Source organism: Podarcis bocagei (genome assembly GCF_964188305.1).
Source record: "Podarcis bocagei genome assembly, chromosome: 2".
In the NCBI taxonomy this organism is placed as follows: domain Eukaryota; kingdom Metazoa; phylum Chordata; class Lepidosauria; order Squamata; family Lacertidae; genus Podarcis; species Podarcis bocagei.
This window is the reverse complement of record NC_138126.1, coordinates 16,767,963-16,788,180: the sequence shown is the minus strand read 5'-3', so window position 1 is coordinate 16,788,180 and position 20,218 is coordinate 16,767,963. Positions and strand designations below refer to the sequence as shown.

The 20,218-nt window shown below is 48.2% G+C and overlaps 1 protein-coding gene across 2 annotated transcripts in view; it reads right to left on the bottom strand.

The window, feature by feature from the left end:
- The window catches only part of PPT2 (palmitoyl-protein thioesterase 2), a 55,506-nt gene extending 35,646 nt beyond the window's left edge, over window positions 1–19,860 (bottom strand). For both annotated transcript variants that reach the window (XR_014004874.1, XM_081183516.1), the window contains exon 1: window positions 19,748–19,860. The gene's annotated coding sequence lies outside the window, so the exon portion shown is untranslated. The remainder of the gene's footprint in view (window positions 1–19,747) is intronic.
- Between the last annotated feature and the right edge of the window lie 358 nt (window positions 19,861–20,218).

Sequence of the window (20,218 nt, the reverse complement as noted above, 5' to 3'; positions counted from 1 at the left end):
AAATGCATAAACTTGAAAAGCATATTTTTTTTAAAAAAAAGAGAAAGGATGTGATGTCAATTAATAAATTCGGATCAGTTACACTGGGCTGGAGACCTCAGGCTGCAGTTGAAGGGTGCCCATCTCTGAATGGCCCCCACTTGGAAACAGACCCTGCAAATAAAGAACTAGCACCCACCAGTCAACTCTACGTTTTTAGCTCTCTGCATTCCCATTTATTATTTTGAAAAGAGCGCTGTGTTTTAAAGATGTGCCTGTGAGCCGACTCAGCAGGAGAGGGGCCAAAAGGCAATCCTAAAAAAAGGATTGTATAAATGCATGAAGTCAGGCCTGTGCAAAATTTGTCTGAGGCCTGGGGCAGGAGTCTTGAAAGAATAAAGTTATAAACTAAAACAAAACAAAACAAAACAATAGCCCAACCACTCAGCCATCAGAGGCTCAGGGGAAAGAAGCTGTCACCTGCCTCTGCATGGGCCTGCCAGGAAGAAAAACTGTTTTTAGCACTCAACTTGTAATGAAAAGTGCTAAAAGGCAGGTTGTAGGACTAATGTGGGACACGGGTGGCGCTGTGGGTTAAACCACAGAGCCTAGAACTTGCCGATCGGAAGGTCGGCAGTTCGAATCCCCGTGACGGGGTGAGCTTCCGTTGCTCGATCCCTGCTCCTGCCCACCTAGCAGTTCAAAAGCACGTCAAAGTGCAAGTAGATAAATAGGTACCGCTCCGGCGGGAAGGTAAACGGCGTTTCTGTGTGCTGCTCTGGTTCGCCAGAAGCGGCTTAGTCATGCTGGCCACATGACCCGGAAGCTGTACGCCGGCTCCCTTGGCCAATAAAGCGAGATGAGCGCCGCAACCCGAGTCGTCCGCGACTGGACCTAATGGTCAGGGGTCTCTTTACCTTAACCTTTAGAACAGACAAAACAGCCCAGCCTACCCCTCCTCTGTTCTAGTTGGTTTATTTATTGACGTGTTAGAGAACTTTCAAAAACCAAAGAAAAACACACATTGTAAGAATATTTCCTGCAGTGCTTAATAAAGCTACAAAGGATGCCTCCATAATAACGGAGACTTTCTTCAATTGTTGAAGGCCTTTTCTGCTCTATAATATTAAACACCACCCAAGAACCTGCATAAAGATACAGTGGTACCTTGGGTTAAGTACTTAATTCGTTCCGGAGGTCCGTTCTTAACCTGAAACTGTTCTTAACCTGAGGTACCACTAATGGAGCCTCTTGCCGCCCCTGTACGATTTCTGTTCTCATCCTGAAGCAAAGTTCTTAACCTGAAGCACTATTTCTGGGTTAGCGGAGTCTGTAACCTGAAGCGTATGTAACCTGAAGCGTATGTAACCCGAGGTACCACTGTAATTGAATTCCCTCACTCTCAATCACGGGAGCCTCTGACCCTTCAATCTAGCGTCCATAATTGCCAAGGAGCCAGAAGCAAGTCTGTTCGGTTTAGCATAATGTACAAAAACCGCCCCAAATAGCACAGGAGTCTAGATTTGTTCCCCAGCCCTTTGGCAAACCTGAGCTACTTTTATAATTACTTGGGAGGGTGCGTGCGTTTCTGCTCGCTTCCACTTGCTCTACCTGCCAATACCCCTCTCCAGCTCCCTGTGCACAAAAAAGGGCTGCTCTGAACATGCACAGAGTGCCTTCCCCTCCCCCGCTGGGTAAAAGGCAGTCAGCGATTGGACGGGAAAAGGGCAGGCTCTCTCGTGCATTTTGCTGACCTTCACACCCCCAACCCCGTCCTTGTCTTTAAAACCTCGTAAAAGAAGCGTGACTGCAATCTAGTGCAAATAAAGTACAGAGAGACATGTTGTCAGTTGCGAGCTTGCTTTACATAGGGGACTGCGCAGAAATAAGATTACCCAACTAAATCGGTAGCCTCTTCTTTCCCTTCTTTGCACAGAATAAAGCTAATAAATATTATGATTAGCTAATATTATAATTAGCTGATCTACTTTACATGCCTATTTGGGTGGAATATCAGACAGACACGTATGCTCATGCCTTTGAACTTAGCCTGATCTTCTATTACCCTTCCTTCCCTCCCTCTCCCCTTTTTATGAAGATTACCCGCTCTGGGATCCCACAGCTAATTCTCCCCTGGTCTCCTCGCTGGCCCAAATAGGACTCATTTAGCCAGCTAGCCCTGGTGATCATCTAATGTTTATTGGATGGATTTCCCCCCTAAATTGATTTTTGCATTCTGAACTTACAGTGGTACCTTGGGTGGTACCTTACGCTTCAGGTTACAGACGCTTCCGGTTACAGACTCCGCTAACCCAGAAATAGTACCTTGGGTTCAGAACTTTGCTTCAGGATGAGAACAGAAATTGTGCAGCGGCAGGCCCCATTCGCTAAAGTGGTGCTTCAGGTTAAGAACAGTTTCAGGTTAAGAACGGACCTCCGGAACGAATTAAGTACTTAACCCGAGGTACCACTGTATTGTTATTCATGTTTTATACTGTATTTTATGCTGTTTTTTGTTGCATCAATTAAGTGTTTTAAATTTGTTGTTAGCTGCCCTGAGCCCGGTTTTCTGAACCAGGAAGGGCGGGGTATAATTTAAAATTTATTATTATTATCATGTGCAATATCTTGACTGCCTCGTAAAAACTTCAGTCTTCTCTCAGGGGTGGGAAACTCCAGATGCTGTGGAACTACAACTCCCACCAGCCCTGACCCATGGGCATGCTAGCTGGGGCTGGTGGGAGTTGTGTGGATTCGCTACCCCTGACAGAGTTTTACAGGAAAACCTGTGCTACTCGACATAGGAATGGAATCCCTTGGAAGTTGATAGATTCTCCTTCGTCGGAGGCAGTACAGTGGTACCTCGAGTTACAGACGCTTCAGGTTACAGACGCCTCAGGTTACATCCTCCTCTAACCCAGAAATAGTACCTCGGGTTAAGAACTTTGCTTCAGGATGAGAACAGAAATTGTGAAGCGGCGGCAGCAGGAGGCCCCAGTAGCTAAAGTTGTGCTTCAGGTTAAGAACAGTTTCAGGTTAAGAACGAACATCTGGAACAAATTAAGTACTTAACCCGAGGTACCACTGTACAGTGGTGCCTTGCAAGACGAAAAGAATCCGTTCTGTGATTCTCTTCGTCTAGCGGTTTTTTCGTCTTGCGAAGCAAGCCCATTGACGAATTAGCGGATTAGCGCTATTAGCGGCTTATCTGCTGATCGGATCAGCTGATAAGCAGTTTAGCGGCTTAGAAAAAGGGGGGGAGGAAAAAAAACCAGCAGGAACTCGCAAGACATTGTCATCTTGCGAAGCAAGCCCATAGGAAATTCGTTTTGCGAAGCACCTCCAAAACGGAAAACTCTTTCGTCTAGCGAGTTTTCCGTCTTACGAGGCATTCGTCTTGCGGGGCACCACTGTATTCAAAAGCCCCAAGGGTCATGTTGCAACCACGTGGAAATAACAACAATAACAACAAGAAGTTATTATTTATACCCCGCCCATCTGGCTGGGTTTGCCCAGTCTCAGGTGGAATGTGCCAGCTTAAATGTCCGAATCACCTTTGCAACTGACCGCTATTTTATCTAGTTCTTTTCTCCTGATCTTCTTAGCTGCCAATTCATATAGCGCTACTTTATAAGTTACAAAGTCATCAGTATCACTCAGCAGCCATTTCACCCTTTCCACCCTGTTCGGGTGCGTTCCATTCGTAAGCAGGGGTTTTATGAATCGGTCTCTTCATTCTATACAGTGGTACCTCGGGTTACAAACACTTCAGGTTACAGACGCTTCAGGTAACAGACTCCGCTAACCCAGAAATAGTACCTCGGGTTAAGAACTTTGCTTCAGGATGAGAACAGAAATCGCGCAGAAGCGGCGTGGTGGCAGTGGGAGGCCCCATTAGCTAAAGTGGTGCTTCAGGTTAAGAACAGTTTCAGGTTAAGAACGGACCTCCGGAACGAATTAAGTTCTTAACCCCAGGTACCACTGTATATAGCAGGCATTGCAATAAATAGTGGTACAGTTCCTCTATGCAAGGTTGCCCACATAGACAAAGTCTCTCCTTGTACAGTCATACCTCGGGTTACAGACGCTTCAGGTTGTGTGTTTTCGGGTTGTGCACCGCACCAAACCCAGAAGTACCGGAATGGGTTACTTCCAGGTTTCGGAACTCATGAATGTGCAGAAGCGCTAGATCGCGCTTTGCGCATGCGCAGAAGTGCCAAATCACGACCCGTGCTTGTGCAGACGCGGCGCTGTGGGTTGCGAACGCTGTGGGTTGCGAACATGCCTCCCGCACGGACCACGTTCGCAACCCAAGCATCCACTGTACAGTACTTTGCTGTACCAACCATTCACCACCATTGAGGGCATCGACTGGAATCGTAATTCTGTAAAACGATTCTTAGTACAGGGTTTGCCCAGTCACTCTGGGCGGTTCCGAACAGAATATTAAAAAACACAATGAAACATCAAACATTAAAAACTTCCCTAAACAGGGCTGCCTTCAGATATCTTCTAAAAGTCAGACAGTTGTTTATTTCCTTGACATCTGAAGGGAGGGCATTTCAAAGGGCGGGCGCCACTACCGAGAAGGCCCTCTGCCTGGTTCCCTGTAACTTGGCCCTCGGCGCTGGATCTCAGTGTCCGGGCAGAACGATGGGGGCGGAGAAGCCTCCTTCAGGTAGATCTCTGGATGCTATGTTGAGCGACTGACATCTCCATCTGGCTAGGGGGTGCTGTGGCGCTGCACTCAAAAGGCATGTGTCTTGTGCCATGGGGTTAAGGCTCAGCCCCCCTCCCCACATCCTGAGGGAGCTAAGGAGGCCTGGTGGGATGTTGTCCTGGGCTGCCAGCGTGGTGTAGTGGTTAAGAGCGGTGGACTCGTAATCTGGTGAACCGGGTTCGCTTCCCCACTCCTCCACATGCAGCTGCTGGGTGACCTTGGGCCAGTCACACTTCTCTGAAGTCTCTCAGCCCCACTCACCTCACAGAGTGTTTGTTGTGGGAGAGGAAGGGAAAGGAGAATGTTAGCCACTTTGAGACTCCTTCGAGTAGTGTTAAAGCGGGATATCAAATCCAAACTCTTCTTCTTCTTCTTCTGCAGGGCTTCTCCTGGATGTCATGCCAAGCCGGGCAGTGTTGAGAGATGCCACACAGACTTGGTCGGCCTCTCCTGATGCGACAGCCATCACGCATGGAACATGCAATGCTCGTGGCATCATGTGTGCTGCATGCCTAATGTCACACACACACACCCAATGTCAGGCACGACTTGGCACCCGTGGCCTTGTGCTCCTGCGCTGCCCTGCGGATCAGCTGGCTCACGGGGCAGCAAAATTTGCCTCTGCGCTGCTGCATGAGCTGCAATCTGCGGCGCACTTTCTTGAGGGTAAAAAAGCCCCTCTGGAGGTGGCGGGGGCTTACTTCCAAGCAAATAAATATCAATAATAAATTTCATTGGGGGGGGGAAGGCACCTAGACATTCTGTTGTGGTGACTGTAACCTAAGGTGTCCCTTGGTGATAAGCTTTTAAACCTGAGTTTTTAACCTGTCATGGATGCTTTAGCCGAGATTCCTGCATAGCCAGGGGTTGGAATAGATGACCCCAGGGGTCCCTTCCAATTCAACAGAATATGCTGTGATTCTATTCTGCCACCCATTTGCCATTGTGACCTCAGCAGCCGGTCCTCTGGGACAGAGAGAGCTTCCTCTCTGCTCCCTTATAATTGCTTTCTTGCTGGCATCTGGCCATGTTGCCAACCTCGGTGACTCACCCTCCAATTAAAGTTACTGCACAATCCCCAACCACAGGAACAAAAGCCTGAGAAGAACGCAGAAGACAGAACGCAGAAGAACTCCCGGCAGTTAAACAGATCATAACAGAGATTTATAAAAAGTCACACAGTGACCAGGTAAACTTCCTCCGTAACTGCAGAAGGAGAAAGGGCACCAGGCAAAGGATTACAGAGCACAAGGCATGGGGAACCTCAAAGCCAGGGGGTGGGTGGGTGTCTAATGCGGCCCTCCAAGCCTGCCTATCTGGCCCATGAGACTTTGTACAACCTGCATCTCCCACTGGCTTCTTCCTCTACTATTCCTGGAAGGAATGCATCTTTGAACTTTGATAATCCCTCTTTACTTGTCTGAATGGAGAGTAGAGCATTTTTGGCATCACCCACCATATCTATGTGGCCCCCTGAAGGTTGCGCACGATGGGACGTGGCCCTCCAAGCTGGAGAAGGTTACAGAAAAGGAAGCCAGGCTTATTCCCAGGTAAATGGTTTTAAGATTGCTCTCTAAGTGGTCTACCACGACCATCAGCAATAATAACAATAATAATGTTTATTTATACATACATACATACATACATACATACATACTGTGGTACCTCGGGTTACAGACGCTTCAGGTTACAGACTCCGCTAACCCAGAAATAGTACCTCAGGCTAAGAACTTTACCACAGAATGGGAACAGAAATCGCGGGGCAGCGAGAGGCCCCATTAGCTAAAGTGGTACCTCAGGTTAAGAACGGACCTCCAGAACGAATTAAGTTCTTAACCCGAGGTACTACTGTACATACATACCCCACCCATCCGTCTGGGTTTCCCCAGCCACCCTGGGCAGCTCCCAGCAGAATATTATTAATAATGATAAAAAATCGATAAAACATCAAACATTAAAAACTTCCCTAAACTTTCCTAGGTAGATAGCCTTCAGATATCTTCTAAAAGTCAGATAGTTGTTTATTTCCTTGACATCTGATGGGAGGGCGTTCCACAGGGAGGGCGCCACTACCGAGAAGGCCCTCTGCCTGGTTCCCTGTAGCTTCACTTCTCGCAGGGAGGGAACCGCCAGAAGGCCCTCAGCGCTGGAGACCTCAGTGTCCGGGCAGAACGATGGGGGTGGAAATGCTCCTTCAGGTATACTGGGCCGAGGGGAAAACTACAACCTTCCAAGCTGTCCCACTGTTGAACAGACTTTACTGTCAGAAAGTTATTCCTGATGTTTAGTCATAATTTCCTTTCTTGTAACTTGAAGCCATTACTTTGAGTCCTGTCCTCCGGAGCAGGATATTTGTAAGCCAACCAGGGAGCCTTTTGCGCATAAAAGCAAGATGCGTTGCTGCTTTTTTAAAATGCTACTCCAATATAATATGCTATTACTAAAACGTTCTAATCTCAAAACAGCCATTACTAATTTATGAGAATATTTTTATCCTGCACCTTCCGTTCCATCCCATCCCCCAGAATATCATTAAAATGCTAACAATATTAAAAATATATGAACAATTCAAAACCCCAGAAGAGCCTAGAAAACTGTACAAAAAAAAGACCAGCGCTACACTAGAAAAAACATGCATCTTCCCAAAAGCATATTTCTTTTAATAATGACCCAGAAAGACTACGATAAATATTTATATGCAAGATAGATTTTTTTGCTCAGGCCCTGAATCTTTAGCAGAACAGCTCTATACTTGTCTACAGTTGTACCTTGGTTTTCGAACAGCCTAGTTCTCAAACGTTTAGGCTCCCGAACAATCAAAACCTGGAAGAGACTGTTTCAGTTTTCGAACGTTCTTTTGGAAGCCAAACATCCGATGAGGCTTCCGCGGCTTCTGATTGGCTGCAGGAAGCCGTGCTCTGGTTTTCAAACATTTTGGAAGTCAAACGGACTTCTGGAACAGATTCTGTTTGACTTCCAAGGTACGACTGTACTCGGAAGCAAGTCCCACTCAGCCCAAAGTGCCCCCAAATGGCTATAGAATTGCAGCCTCAACCTCTTGTTGAAATGAACATCCTGATATAGGAACTTGGGAAACTGCCTCAGACAGAATCAGGCCCATTGGTTAATCTAGCTCACTGATTAGGGTTCCAGGCAGAAAGCTGGAGATTGTACCTAAGATGTTTTGCATGAAAAGATTCTCAACCACTGAGCTATGGCCTTTCTTAGGCAGGAATAAACAGCTGCACAGATATAAGATGGGGGACACCTGACTTACTTACTAGCAGTACATGTGAAAAGGATCTAGGGGTCTTAGTAGACCACAAGCTGAACGTGATAATAAATTATTTATTAATTATTATTATTATTATTATTATCATCATCATCATCATCATCATCATTATTATTATTATTATTATTATCATTATTATTATTATTATTATTTACTTATACCCTGCCCATTTGGCCGGGCCTCCCCAGCCACTCTGGGCAACTTCCAACAGGATATTAAAAACACAGTAAAATATCAAACATTAAAAACTTCCCTAAACATGAGTCAGCAGTGCAACGCAGCAGCAAATGAAGCAAATGCTATTCTATTTTATTGTTATTGTTATTCTACTTTAAAGTATTTTATTTTTAATTTGCTCAGTTTGCATTATCATCAACACAAAATTACATCTTTCATTCAAAACTTCATCTCCTCGGCCCCCCTCCCCCCCATTCTGCGGTTGCTAATGCAATATCTTTTACCTCTGCATCTCAAAGTCCAATTTATTTTTCTAATTATTCTTCATAGTCCATTAAAGTTACTCTCACTGCACGATGTTAAGTCAACCCTACCAACGACTTTAATTTGCGTACAATAATTTTTCAAATATTCTGTAAATATTCTAGGCCGCATCAACAGTGTCCAGATCAGTGTCCGGATCAAGGGAATTAATAGTCCCACTCTATTCTGCCTTGGTCAGACCACACCTGGAATACAGTCATACCTCGGGTTAAAGACGCTTCAGGTTGCATGTTTTCAGGTTGCGCACCACGGCGAACCCGGAAGTACTGCAATGGGTTACTTCCGGGTTTCGGCACTCGTGCACATGCAGAAGCACTAGAATGCGCTTTGCGCATGCGCAGAAGTGCCAAATCATGACCCTTGCATGCACAGATGCAGCACTGCGGGTTGTGAAAGTTGTGAACTGAGAACATGCATCCCGCACGGATCACATTCGCAACCCAAGCATCCACTGTACTGTGTCCAGTCCTAGGTGTCACAATAAAAGAGTCAGCAATATCAAAAGCAACACGGTGGCCAGAAACAAGAACAATGTGAAAAACTTTATGGAATAATTCAAAACATCAAAACTAACAAACTGAAGTCTCTGAAAGTCCTTAAATGAATCACGGTGCCAGACTTTACCTGGCGGAGAGCAAGCTGTGAAGCTTTGTATAATCAGCAAATGTCCAATTCTGATGTCTAGCTCTGAACTCCGCTGAACGGTGTTTCCGGATAACAACTACTGTCTCGTTGAATTCTTCATCAGCCAATTAGTTCAACACTTGTAAGCAGATAAAAGAAGCAGGGCTTTTTTGCAGCCGGAACTCGCCGGAACTCAGTTCCAGCACTTCACCATTGACATTAGAAGAGAAGGAAGGAGGCGTTTATGGTGAGTTCTGGCAGCTCCTTTTCTAGCAAAACAGCACTTTTAAGAAGGGGATTGAGAAGGGGATTTAAGAAGGAGATTGAGAAGCTGGGAGGTGTGTAGAGGAGGACAACCAAGATGATCAAAGGTCTGGAAAGCGAGCCTTATGGGGAACAGTCATGGGAGCTGGGTATGTTTACCCTGGGAGATGTTTAGCCTGAGAGGAGATAGGATATCTTCTTCAAATATCTCAAGGGCTGTCACATGGAAGAGGGAGCAAGCTTGTTTTCTCCTGCTCTGGAGGGCAGATCCAAAACAACAGATTCAAGATACAGTGGTACCTCAGGTTAAGTACTTAATTCGTTCCCGAGGTCCGTTCTTAACCTGAAACTGTTCTTAACCTGAAGCACCACTTTACCTAATGGGGCCTCCCGCTGCCGCCACACGATTTCTGTTCTCATCCTGAAGCAAAGTTCTTAACACGAGGTACTATTTCTGGGTTAGCGGAGTCTGTAACCTGAAGTGTCTGTAACCTGAAGCGTCTGTAACCCAACGAACCACTGTACAGTCATACCTTGGGTTACAGACACTTCAGGTTGCTCTTTTTCAGGTTACGGACCGCCAAAACTCAGAAGTGCCAGAACGGGTTACTTCCGGGTTTCGGCGGTCGCGCATGCGCAGAAGCGCCCAATCGCAATCCGCGCATGCACAGACACACCGCTGTGGGTTGTGGACACTGCAGGTTGCGAGCGTGCATCCCGCACGGATCAATTAAGGGGATTCTGGCTAAACATCAGGAAGAACTTTCTGAGCTGTTCAACGGAGGTTCAACCTTGGGAGGTTCTGGACTCTCCTTCCTTGGAGGTCTTTGAGCATAGGTTGGGAGGGCCATCTACTATGGATGCTTTAGCTGAGATTCCTGCATTGCAGGGGGTTGGACTAGATGACCCATGGGGTCCCTCACAATTCTACAATTTTACGATTCCATGCATCTGAGATGAGTGAGGTGGGGACAGGGTGTATGACAACCACAGCCTACAAGCAGCCTCTTGTGGGGGGATGCAGTCCTCTGCACCCCCAGATCCCGAATCATTAAAAGTCTAAAGAAGCACCTCAAACTGGGCACAGAATCAAAACGGGGGTTGCGCTTTTGTGCCTTGCACACTCTCTCATTTCCCAGCGTCGGTGGCACAGCAAAAGCTTCATCCACTGCCCCCTCTCCTTGCCAGTCTCTTGCCAAAATCAGTGGCACTTCAATTTGCTTCCTTTTGCCCGAATCATATCTGTTCCCTTCCAGTGGAACATTACACCTGGCTCAGCAGAGGCGTGCAACAGTAAACAGGACGGAGCCACACGCCAAATTCACAGCAACAACACACCCGCCGAACACACACCGACATGGAGAAACAATGAATCAGCCACACAGATTCAGAAGCAAGATTGTATGCAGCGAGCGAAGGATATTTCTAGACTGTCCCAAAGAGAAAGCATAAAATAAGTGTTAAGATACTTATTCTTGGGTGGATGATGGAAACAAGACACCACAAGGGTGCCAGAAAGCAAACACACAAAAGAACCCAGTGGGATTTGCCCTCTCTTAATTTGGGTTTTGTTTTGTTTTTTTCTATTTCCAGATGTAAAAGGTAAAAGGTAAAGGGACCCCTGACCATTAGGTCCAGTCGTGGCTGACTCTGGGGTTGCAGTGCTCGTTTCGCTTTATTTGCTGAGGGAGCCGGCGTACAACTTCCAGGTCATGTGGCCAGCAGGACTAAGCCGCTTCTGGCGAACCAGAGCAGCACACGGAAATGCCGTTTACCTTCCCGCCGGAGCGGTACCTATTTATCTACTTGCACTTTGACACGCTTTCGAACTGCTAGGTTGGCAGGAGCAGGGACCAAGCAACGGGAGCTCACCCCGTTGATCGGCAAGTCCTAGGCTCTGTGGTTTAACCCACAGTGCCACCCGCGTCCCTTTTCTAGATGTTTCTGAACTACAACTCCCGTCAAGGATCCTGAGATCACGTTAAGGGTAGCCAAATTCTGTGCGATTGCCATAAAACCTAGGGAACAAGCTGTGCTATCATAATGATTAAGGCCTTAAATGATCATTTTAGGCTATACAGTCATACCTCGGGTTGAAGTAGCTTCAAGTTAAGTATTTTTGGGTTGCGCTCTGCAGCAACCCGGAAGTAACAGAGCGCATTACTTCTGGGTTTCGCCACTCGAGCATGCGCAGGCGCTCAAAATGACGACATGGGCATGTGCGGAAGCGGCGGAATGCAACCCACGCACGCACGTCTTACATTTACTTCAGGATGCGAACGGGGCTCTGGAACTGATCCCGTTCATATCCAGAGGTACCACTGTATGTTGGTGACCAAGTTTTAATTTATATATTTTTTTAACTGTTGCTATATCCGTTTTGTCCCTGATATACCTAATTGCAAATTCAAATGTATCCCTATCGTGTTTTATGAGTTCTTTGATATTGTATGTGGGCTGGAACTGGTCTGTGACCAAAATAATAAATTCATTCGAACTACAACTCCCATCACTCCTAGCCATTGGGTATGCTTGTGTGAGCTGATGCAAAAGCAGCAACAGCAGCAACAAGATCCTTTTCAGATCTTTTAATTGTTTTATAATGTGTGCATCTCCCGCCCTGGGCAGCTTCGGGAGGAAGGGCGGGATAGAATAAATTTAAATAAACACATATTTTATACTAAAAACAACATCTGGAGGCCCAATGGTTCCTCGCCCCTGCCCTGGTCCCTCCCAAACAACTTCCTTCCAGACATTTCACACCCAGGCTTGTTCAGTCAAGCTGCCATTTGTCAGGAACTCCCTGCCAAGATGGCAACACTGGTAGAATCATAGAGTTGGAAGGGACCCCAAGGGTCATCTAGTCCAACCCCCTGCAATGCAGAAAGATGCAGCTGCCCCATACGGGAATCAAACCTGCAACCTTGGCGTTATCAGCACCATTCTCCAGCCAACTGAGCTATCGAGGCTCATTTTCCTTCCGTTAGCTCACCATCTCTCAATCTGCTCTTTAGCTGTGGTCACTCATCTTCATCACCCTCATTATTTATTGCATTTTTATCCCACCTTTTTATCCAAGGAGCTCTCCATCTCTAGATTATCCTCACAACAAATCAGGCTGAGAGACTGTGTCTGGCTACGACATGGGGGTCGGATCCGGCCCAATCGCCTTCTAAATCCGGCCCACAGACGGTCCGGGAATCAGCATGTTTTTACATGAGTAGAACGTGTCCTTTTATTTAAAATGCATCTCTGGGTTATTTGTGGAGCATAGGAATTTATTCATTTTCTCCCTAAAATATAGTCCGCCCCCCCCCCACAAGGACTGGGGGCCAGTGAACCGGCCCCGGCTGAAAAGGTTTGCTGACCCCTGGGCTACGAGGTTACCCAGTGAGCTTCATGTCCTAGTGGGAATTCGAACCCTGGTCTCCCGAGTCCTAGTCCAACATCCTAACCACTATACCACACTGAACCAAATCATGCCTCCATTGCCAGGGGTTGGAATAGATAACCCTTGGAATGACCCAACTCTGAGATTCCATGCCAAGTGGTGCTTCCAAGCAAAGTTCAGCCATCATTGCAAGTGTACATAATATTCTGAAGTTCATTTTCTTGCATTTATGTCCCCCGCTTTCTTTAATCATGGAACCCAAGATGGTGTTCATGTGGTTACCAAGGAGGTCATGTACCCAGGCACTGACCAGACCCAACGATGCTTAGCTTCAGAAAGGTGGGTGGACCATATGTCTTCAGAATGCCAAAATCTCTTCTTAGAAAAAGGTAAAGGTAAAGGACCCCTGACAGTTAAGTCCAGTCACGGACGACTCTGGGGTTGCTCACTTATCTCGCTCTATAGGCTGAGGGAGCCAACGTTTGTCTGCAGAGTTTTTCCGGGTCATGTGGCCAGCACGACTAAGACGTTTCTGGCGAAACCAGAGCAGCGCACGGAAACGCCGTTTACCTTCCCGCCGGAGCGGTACCTATTTATCTACTTGCACTTTGACATGCTTTCGAACTGCTAGGTTGGCAGGAGCAGGGACCGAGCAACAGGAGCTCACCGCGTTGCGGGGATTCGAACCGCCAACCTTCAGATCAGCAAGCCCTAGGCTCAGTGGTTTAGACCACAGCACCACCCCATCCCCAAACCTCTTCTTAGTAGGTATAAAACCAATTGCAACACACGCTAGAACAATTCCATCAAAATATTGCAACATCCATAATTAAAATGTGCAATAATGCAACCCCATTAAGATGGAACAACAGTTAAAACAGCAATTAAAATTATCATATCATATCCTGGGTGCCAGTTGAGGAGGGGGGAGTAGGATTGCAGTATTTTCCCACCAACAAAAATATGACTCTTTAAACATTAGTTTAAAGGTAAAGGTAAAGGTACCCCTGCCCGAACGGGCCAGTCTTGACAGACTCTGGGGTTTGTGCGCCCATCTCACATCTATAGGCCGGGGGCCAGCGCTGTCCGGAGACACTTCCGGGTCACGTGGCCAGCGTGACAAAGCTGCATCTGGCGAGCCAGCGCAGCACACGGAACGCCGTACTATGGTAGCTCAACATCCACCTTCCAAGGGGGTTCTTTTACTGAGCAGTAAATAAATGAAGGGACGCGGGTGGCGCTGTGGGTAAAAGCCTCAGCGCCTAGGGCTTGCCGATCGAAAGGTCGGCGGTTCGAATCCCCGCGGCGGGGTGCGCTCCCGCTGCTTGGTCCCAGCGCCTGCCAACCTAGCAGTTCGAAAGCACCCCCGGGTGCAAGTAGATAAATAGGTACCGCTTACCAGCGGGAAGGTAAACATTAGTTTACGGCAGTCAAAAGAGGAGATTGGGGCAGAGGTGTTCAGTTGCCTCTTCCCATGCATGTGTCCCAATGACCACATAAACAACTTTATAATGAAATAATAATAATAAATTTATGCCCTGCCCATCTGGCCAGGTTTCCCCAGCCACTCTGGGCGGCTCCCAGCAGAATATTAAAACACGATAAAACATCAAACATCAAAAACATCCCCAAACAGGGCTGCCTTCAGATGTCTTGTAAAAGTAACATAGTTGTTTATTTCCTTGACATCTGGTGGGAGGGCGTTCCACAGGGTGGGTGCCACTACCGAGAAGGCCCTCTGCCTGGTTCCCTGTACCCTCGCAGTGAGGGAACTGCCAGAAGGACCTCGGCGCTGGACCTCAGTGTCTGGGCTGGACGATGGGGGTGGAGACGCTCCTTCATTTATTTAGGTAAAGGGACCCCTGACCATTAGGTCCAGTCGTGGCCAACTCTGGGGTTGTGGTCTCATCTCGCTAAGCCACTTCTGGCGAACCAGAGCAACGCATGGAAACGCTGTTTACCTTCCCGCTGGAGCGGTACCTATTTATCTACTTGCACTTTGACGTGCTTTCGAACTGCTAGGTTGGCAGGAGCAGGGACCGAGCAATGGGAGCTCACCCCGTCGCGGGGATTCGAACCTTCTGATCGGCAAGTCCTAGGCTCTGTGGTTTAACCCACAGAGCCACCCACGTCCCTTCATTTATTTACTGCTCAGTAAAACAACCCCCTTGGAAGGTGGATGTTGAGCTACCATAGTACGGATTGCACCCAGGGCGCAAGCCAGTGCAGCACAGGTGTAAAAGTGTCAGACTAGGACCTGGGAGACCAGAGGGCCAAATCCCCTCTCAGCCACAAAGCTCGCTGGGTGATGTCAGGCCAGTCATTTCCTCTCAGCCTAACCTACCTCTCAGGGGTGTTGTGGGAAGTAAATGAAGAGCGAAGAGCCATACATGCCACCTTGAGCTCCTTGGGCGGAAAAAGGGGGAGTATGAATGCACTAAGTTAGTAAATAAATACTGCTGTAGCACAGAGTACAGAAGGTGGCCCCAGAGCAAGTCTTTAGCTGCAAATACTCTGCTTGAAAGCACGTGAGCACAAATCGCATGCAGGTGTCTCAGGAGGAGTAAAAAAAAAGGGCAAAATCATAGCTGTTCTTTTGTGCAAAATAAAACAGAGTTATGAAAAATAATTTCAATGTGCAAAATTTATACTGCTCACAGTACAGGATCTTGCTTTTTCATAACGCATGGCTGATGTCAGATGCTTGTTGTTTTTTTTAATGTGTAGGGAATTTAGGTCCATAACCACAAACGGCCACAGAAATGTTGCACAGTTGTTGCGCACCAATTGACCCAGGACAAAGCCCATGCAAAACCAGTGGTGGCAAGAAAACGTCTGCAGTCCAGTTAAGTTCAAAAGTTATTTTATCTATTCAATTCTGGAATTAGAAACCAATGTTCCAAGTACCGGTCATTCACCCCGGTTTCTTCACACTTATTGACAAAACACCGATGTTGCTGGACTCCAGCTTCCTTTAGCTATAGCCACTGGCTACCAAGTAGAACGCAGCGAACATATTTTTCCTGGTTTCTCAGTAAGTAAGACTTTTTAAAGATGAAAGCTGAGAACGGACAGAAGATATTATAGCTTGGCATTTTGTTGAGGGGGCCAGTCCCCCAATGATAGGGACTGGCTGGAAGAACACGAGTGGTGGGAGGTACCAGCTGGGGACCCCCAAGGGAAACCCCAGAGGAGGAAGGCTCAGAGCCCAGGGATTGGCGGCAGGACACCAATGAGAAGGGGGAAATTGAGAGGAGGTTTCAGAAGCTGAAGGAGCAACAGGGTTTAGTGAGCAGGAGGAATATGTGACAGGGAGCTGTTCAGACTCTGAGGCTGAAGCAGAGATGAATCAGGATACTGCTGAAGAATCCAGGGGAGTCTCCCTCTCCTCCTGCGACAAGCCCACCTCCACCCTGGTTTCGAAGAATGTGCTGAATATTGAGGAGGGCAGAACAGAGGCTAGAGGGAGGCAGTTTGAGACTGCTTGGGAAACATCCAGGAGAGGAGGAGCCTTAGAAAGGGTGGAGGGCAGGACCTACTGTGAAGTGTTGTCGAGTTGTGTGTCGTTTCCTTGAAGAGTTAACTTCACCGACAACTTACCTGCTGCATCTGATTACAGCCCTGGGGAAAGTCCTTCCCATCTCGTGTGAAGTTTCCAAGGTCAGATCCCAGAGTTTCTCCCATGCCTCTACATTTGTCACTGACAAATTCTGGACTCGCCAGTTTATGGAGTTGTTTTTTTGGGACTGGGATGCAATCGCATCCCACCCAATGCAGGTTGCACAATTATAATTGCTTGCAACGTGGAGATAGCCTGGGTGTTTTGCAACAAGGAAAGTGGTGGAGGACATGCACTGGGAAGTGTGACCTGAATCTGATGCAACTCGTCACCTAGGCTTCCTGCCAGCAAATCAGTGTGCATGCTCAATAAACAGGTTGTCTGGAAGTGCCCTCTCTTAGGGTGAGGAGGCAGCTAAGGCTGAGCAGACGGGCCATGCTGCAAAGAAGCGGTGGATTAAAAGTCCCAGAAAGGACAGAGGGAACACAGGAAACTGCTATTGGTCCATCAGACTCAGTAATGTCTACACCAACTATCAATTCTTAAGATTTCAGGCAGAGAAACTCTCCCAGCCATACCTGGGGATTGAACCTGGGACTTTATATGTACCAGCAGCGGCGTAGCGTGGGTTGTCAGCACCCGGGACAAGGCAAGTAACTTGCGCCCCCTAACCCCTAACCTGCCGCCGCTGCCAGCTTCTTCTTGCTGCTGCCTGGTCTGGTCTGGTGTGGTTCTCTCCCGCGCTCAGCACTGCGCTGGGCGGCCGCTGCACTGTCCCTCCCCCAGATAGTCCCTCTCTCTCTCTCCGCACCGCACGCCTGGCACCCACCCCCTCCACAGTGGGCGGCGACCCAGCGGCTCGGATCGGATTCGCACAGCCAGCACAGCAGTGAGAGAGAGTGAGTGAGCCAGGTAGGGGAAGAGAGCTCCGAGTGCGAGCGCGCCCCCCCCCCCGATGTTGCGCCCGGTGCGGCTGGCCCCCCTGCACCCCCCACGCTACGCCACTGTGTACCAGGCAAGAGTTCTACCACTGAGCTATAACCCTTCCTCTCAGAAGCTGCATCTTGATTCACAGACCAGTTCATCATCAGTTCTATAAAAAGGAATCCATTTTTCCCCAGGCCAGAAATCCCTGCTTAAGAGGCGAGAGAATATCTCTAGAAAGACTTATTTGTTCCTAAAGGTGCAAGCATGGAATAGCTGACCAATCCTCAGAAGAGAGGGGAAGGAGAGGAGAAGGAAAAGCAGAGTGCCTACACATCACACATTTAAAGGACACTGCTTCCTGCAAAAGAATCTTGGGAACTGTAGTTTGCTACGGGTGCTGGGAATTGTAGCTCCATAAGGGACGCAGGTGGCACTGTGGGTTAAACCACAGAGCCTAGGACTTGTTGATCAGAAGGTTGGCGGTTTGAATCCCCTCGACGGGGTGAGCTCCCGTTGCTCGGTCCCTGCTCCCGCCAACCTAGCAGTTCAAAAGCACGACGAAGTGCAAGTAGATAAATAGGTACCGCTCTGGCGGGAAGGTAAAGGGCGTTTCTGTGTGCTGCTCTGGTTCGCCAGAAGCAGCTTAGTCATGCTGGCCACATGACCCGGAAGCTGTACGCTGGCTCCCTCGGAAAATAAAGCGAGATGAGCGCCTCAACCCCAGAGTCAGTCACCACTGGACCTAATGGTCAGGCGTCCTTTTACCTTTACCTTAAGAGATAAACTGCAGTGCCCAGGACTGTTTGCGAAATTTGTGTGCCTTAAGATTAGGGTGTGTATGCAACCTAAGCTAAGGCCAGTGAAAAGCACAGTAATGAAGGTAACTACTGAGCAGCGCTACCTCACCATTTGGAGAAGCGAAGAATTTCCTAGTGGGGATGCAGAACCTGTTAGCACTGCAAAACTTGACTTATTTCCTCTCTCCTGTCCAGCCCCTAAATATACATAATACAAAGGAACAGCTTCGAAGTGACAGGCTGTTGGCCAGAGCAGTAACTAATCCTACCCAAAATAAAAAAATTCCTTCCAGTAGCACCTTAAAGACCAACTAAGTTAGTTATTGGTATGAGTTTTCGTGTGCATGCACACTTCTTCAGATACACACGAAAGCTCATACCAAGAACTAACTTAGTTGGTCTTTAAAGTGCTACTGGAAGGAATTTTTTTATTTTGACTATGGCAGACCAACACGGCTACCTATCTGTAACTAATCCTACCCTGCCATTGCATCAAACTATTTTTTGGTTTTGCTGTTGTCGAAATGCCGGTGTGTTCGTCGCTCTGAGCTCCTTTGGGAGGAAAAGCGGGGTATAAAACCGATGCACAAATGCAACACAACACTCCCTCCCCAAAAAGATGAATCTCTCTCTCTCTCTCTCTCTCTCTCTCTCTCTCTCTCTCTCACACACACACACACACACACACACACACCCAAAGCCACAAAAATTAGCGAGATCCTGTGAAAATCCAACGCTGGCACCAAAAGAGCCGCACGGCTGAAGCATTCCTGAGATTGCAAGCAGGGTTTTCACCAATGGATCGGAGCAAAGCGCGCTTCTGCTCTTTTCGATTTGAACAGCAGCCAGACGTGCAGGCGCTAATGCTGCGAAGAGCTTCTCTTGCGCACCAAGCTGTGGTTCAAATAAATAACTACAGCAGCCGGCAAGCTCGGCAGAGAACGAAAGCAGGTGCGAACAAAAGCCCTCCTCCACTTTTCCTTCGGTAGGCACTGAGTTATTTGCCCCGCCGAAACGACTATAACCGCCGCCCCCCTCCACATTTCTTTTGCGCCTTTTGTAAATTTGCAAAACGCTGGCAGGAAGAAATCCGCCCTTTCTTTCCCCAGCGATCGAGAAACTAAGGCGTCCCCTCTCCACATAACCTCATTGCAAAGCCATAAAAATATATAAAAAAAAATAACTCCGGGTCATAAAAGCCGCTTGGGCTCCTGTATCTTTAAGGGCTGCCGAGCGGGGAAAATTCCATCAGGTTCGCCTTCTCTCGCCGGTGCAGCTAGGAGAAGGGGGGTGGGCGCTAGGGAGCCACCCCGGAGGGAAAGTCCTTTCTGCGTGTGCAACTCTCCAAAAATACAGTATCCATACCTGGAAACCTTAACGGAGGCCAAAAGGAAAAGTCGACGCGACCCTCCCGGCTCCCTTGCAGGCCCTTCTCCAGCCACAGCAGATCCGTATATGAATGATCTCTGTTGCGGATCCCCGATCAAGCCCCATTCAGCACCAAACCAAACCCATTCCCATCCTCGCCCCACACGCTCCCAGCTTAAGATCGTGGAAGAATTCGCCACCCCGCCTCTCCTGAATGGGATTCCCCAGCTGTAAACCCCATTAATTCGCAAACTTTTGTCTCCCCCCCCCCCCCGCCTTGCAGTTCACCGGATCGTGCGCCCCACCGCCGCCCATCGGATCTTGCCTGGATCAAGACACCGGCCGCTTCCCTGCCCCCATCCGCCAGCTGATCTCTTCTCTTCTCTCTCTCTCGCTTTTTCTCTTGTTGTTTATTTCCCCTCTCGTGCTGGAGCGCGCGCGTCAGATCCGGGGATGCTCCCCCGCCCCCGGCGACCGCGCAGGCGTCCCTGGAAACCAAATGTTGCAACGTTCTATTCCCACCCCCGCTTCATTCATCGCGAAACTGGCGCCCCCTAAAGAGAGGAAGAGACCGCGAATCAGGAGGGGGCTGGGGGTCAAGCCGGAATCACAACCCCCTCCCTCCCTCTCTGCGCTAGAATGTTCCCGGACATCTGGATTTGCAACAACAATACTGTAATAACAAAAAAAATGAGCTAATTTGCCTCTTATGGATGCAAACCTTCGGTTCCCCAAAGCGTCGGCTTCCAGTGCCTGCAAATGAAGGCTTTGATTTCTACCAGTCGCCAATAAGGGA